We start from the raw sequence: 4,381 nt of genomic DNA, 5'->3' as shown, positions 1-4,381 counted from the left end.
GAATAGGGTCATGTGATACATGATTTAAGGCGCAAATTTAATCAGAAGAACAATGGTGCCGTTAATTTCGATTTACGCGCAATTGGTAAAAAGTTACAGGGAAATTAAATATTGTTGCAGCATATGTATTAGACCTTTACCCCACCTTGTAAATTTTGTGTTAATAATAATAATTAAATAAAAAGCAGGTGGATAAATATTAGGTCTATGGTAAGAGTTGCCTTGATGGCGGCCATGTTCAAATCCACCATTTTGAATCAGAAAAAAATTTTAAACAAAACGCATAACAGTGACATCTTATTAATAGCAAGTTTTACCATAACTCCAACGGTATAACCATTTTTGCTTTATCATTAACCAGCACAAAATTAAATGGATGGCTCCTTACGACTACTGCTTTGACAGACATGTTACCGACAAATGTGTCAAGTGTAACTCGATTGCCTTTGTCAGGTGTGCTCACTGTGAGCAGAGCATTTGTGCAAGTCATGCACTCTTTTCTGAACTACATATTGATTGTACTAATTGAGGACTTTTCTGGAAAAAAGACCCAAGTTCAATTATGACTCAATTCCACTTTGGTCATTTTTCCTTAAATTAGCAACTTGTTTATGCGATAACAAATGCTGGTTAATGATAAAGCAAAAATGGTTATACCGTTGGATTTATGGTAAAATTTGCTATTAATAAGGTGTCAATGTTATGCGTTTTGTTTAAAACTTTTGTCTGATTCAAAATGGCGGATTTGAACATGGCCGCTATCAAAGCAACTCTTACCATAGACCTAATATTTATCCCCCTGCTTTTTATTTAATTATTATCATTAACACAAAATTTACAAGGTGAGGTAAAGGACTAATACATATGCTGCAACAATATTTAATTTCCCTGTAACTCTTTACCAATTGCGCGTAAATCAAAATTAACGTCACCATTGTTCTTCTGATTAAATTTGCGTTTTAAATCATGTATCACATGACCCTATTCCTATTTTAAAAACTTAACCTTAATTGAAAATGGCTGATTTCAAGATGGCCGCCGTCAGGTATACCCTTACTATATGACTTCCCCCTAGTCCTAATATGTACCCATATATTTTTTATTCACCTTTTGTCGTTACAAGAGATCTTACAGAGCTTTTACCTCCAACTGTATAAAGACTATTCTGTACTTCCATGTGATGTTCTGGTAGCTATATCTCCTAAACCCATGGAGCTTCGCACCTATAACTTCACTGAAATACTGACCACATTTAGTACTACTTTCTCATATGTGTCTCAGTCAGCAACTCGATTCACCCAAACGTAAGGTTTACTTGTGAGAAACTTCTGTTTATAAACGAAAATCCATATACTGTTATTGACTTTTGGAAATATACATGTCGCTTTCAGATGTAATATCAACTACCGTGCTCGTACGTATTCGGTGATAAGGCTCAAAATGCTTTAATTAGTTTCAAATCTGACAAAGCAAGTAAAGCATATAAGGAATTTGTTAATTGTAAAAACTTGCAGAACGCTTTTTGAAGCTAAGGTAAGAAAGACAAAAACAAGAAAAACTACATGTAAACTACATATAAACCATTTGGTCTGCTAGTGTATACCGTAAGTGCAGTCAAATACTATTGATGAAGACGGCCTTCAGAATGGCAATAGACTAGGCGGTAATATAGCGAATACTGCACAGAAATTAAGTATTAGAAGATATAACCAAATGAATGGGTTCCAAGGTATCTTTCTTGGGAAAGCTTTGATATTTAAATCTAAATGTAGTGGAACGCTTTCGTTTAAAATTGGGGTAGTTGTAGAAGTGTGTCTTGAGTTATGTAACCCCTTCCCCGAAATCCCTGCTTTTAAGCAAGTTTTACCAAATTTTAGAGCAACTTGAAAACTTTTTACACCATTACTATTATTATTATTGTTACTGAAGTGTTGTGAATTTAATGGCTCACCCTGATCCACCCAGCTCCTGCCTAGTAAGCATTGCGGTGGACAAACGCCGTGTATGTAGGATTTCTTCATATTCCGCTTCCTCGCACTTTCGTTATTCCAATATTTCTTTCATTCTCATCATCGACATCTTCTGTAGCTTACACGACATAACCATTATTTAAAAACATATTTTCTTAGTCCTATTGTGAGTTTAGTAGCTCTACTTTCTACATGAAATTTGCCTGCAAACATTCCGTTTAATAATAAACTAGTTGTAGGGACGTATGCAGAGTATATGACCTGACGGTCCTGACAATTCTCTGCAATCCGGAGAATTGTGTAACTTTTGCATGACAGCGGTGGCTTGGTGGTAGAGCGTTCACCTCCGGTGCTTGGAGTCATGGTTCGATCCCAGCTCGTGCCGAGTGGACGTTGTGTTTGACAAAACACCGTGCTCGTGGGTTTTCTAGGGGTTAGACTTTCTTCATTCCAGCATTTCATTCATCATCACCGTGTCTTTTAGCCTAACCGGCATAAGCGTGGGACACACAACTCCAAGATTTTATTCCATTTTTCATTTTTCGTAATGCTAGGGACAATTTTAAATATTTTAATACCATCTGTGCTCATACGAAATTCGCCTTCTATATTATTATTATTATTACCATTATTATTATTAGTATTACTGAATATTAGAGACCACAAAATTACATCCTATTGAAATTCAAATAAGCAGACTGAAGTAAAGAAAAATAAAAAGAAACTGTTTGGACCCTCTATAAAAATGAATTCCCTTATAAGAGATACTTTGGGAGGATAAGATGGCGAAAAAGATGACAGCTACTGAACAACACGAAAACTGGACCTTCCGATGCCTAACAGAAAATTTGTAGGATTTGTCTTCGTGACGATACATAGTGACGCTCTTTCATTGAGTAAAATACTTTGAATTATGTATTCGTTATACTGATATTTTAACAAAATGTACATACAAATATAAAATAACAATAGTTCCCTTTTACAAATTTTGGTTGAACAGATATGGAACTTGTTCGAAATCCCGAACGAAAATATTACTATTATTTCTAGTAAGAATGGAAGAACTTAGAAACAATACCTCAATGAAATAATAACGTTTCAGACATATTTATGTCTCACAACATATGTATTCTTGAATTGTTTGCTAAACACCCTTAGTTTTCAGAGTACAAATCGAGAGTGTAGACTGTGACGTCATGTTGTCAGTATTTCCACTGAGAAGGAAGTCTTTCGAGTTCTTACAACTCTAACTTGTGAGAACAAGAGATATTTACTATTTTTTATGTTATTATACATCATAAATATCAACATTGTAAATGATACAAATTTTTCTTCATATCCTTAGAGGGATCAAACCGCAGACTCCTAAATCACGAAACGAATACTCAAGCCACTACTGTATGGTCTTTCTGTTAAGCAAGAGTCAAGAAACACTCGTGTATGTAGCAAATGGCAAACGTTTACGATTTCAATATTTTATTAACGATGAAACAGTGATTTCGGTCATGATAAAATACTATAGTGCAGAGAATTCAAATTTAATTTTTAAAAAACTTGCAAACACGAAAGAACATTAAGGAGAAAGTGATCTTAAAATTAATTTGAATCCTTAACTGGAACCTGGTATCTCAGACCACCATTTTTTCTTATTAACCGAAAGTATCTCCATAACTTATCTCTATTACATTCGGTTATTCTCGTTTTAGTTTATCCCGTAACCTCGAACGACAAGGACACGTAAACAGATACATCGAGACGCTTAATATTCCAAAGACTCTCTCCCTGGGAATCGAAACTGAGACCCTGCCTACTACACTATCTCATGGGTGGGGTACCAGTTTCGTTCCCAAGGCAAGTAAGCTTCAGATGGACAACATCGTGCTCGTGCGTTTTCTCGGGGCACTCCCACTTTCTCATTCCACCAATTCATTCATCATAAATCACTTGGTTTAATCATAGTCTTCCTCAAACTGACATGCATAATCGTGGGACATTAGACTTAAAGATTACATTTTCAATCTGTTAACCCAAACCAATCTGAAAGAAGAAACAGTTGTATTTTATATTTCTCATTAACGATGTTTCCTAAAATTATATATATATATATATATATATATATATATATATATATATATATATATATATATATATAAATATGGGGAATCGTAATTCCATTCGAAAGTGAAACAGAAGACTCATAATACCTTAACCTGACACGAACCCATTACATATCGTTTGAACCTTTTTCTAAAAGGTATACAGATATTCTGAAAAGTGTGAATATAGTGTCTGTTTTCAAACAAAATTGAACCAAATTACGATTCGACTTCTGAATTAAACGGACACATTCTGTTTCAAGCATTAACCGAAACCAAACCAGTTAACGGAGTCGTGGGTCAATGATAACTTGA

This window comes from Thermobia domestica, chromosome 18, assembly GCF_964235325.1.
Source record: "Thermobia domestica chromosome 18, izTheDome1.hap1.1, whole genome shotgun sequence".
NCBI classification, from domain to species: Eukaryota; Metazoa; Arthropoda; class Insecta; order Zygentoma; family Lepismatidae; genus Thermobia; species Thermobia domestica.
The sequence above is the reverse complement of the archived record's forward strand: the minus strand, read 5'-3'. Positions refer to the sequence as shown.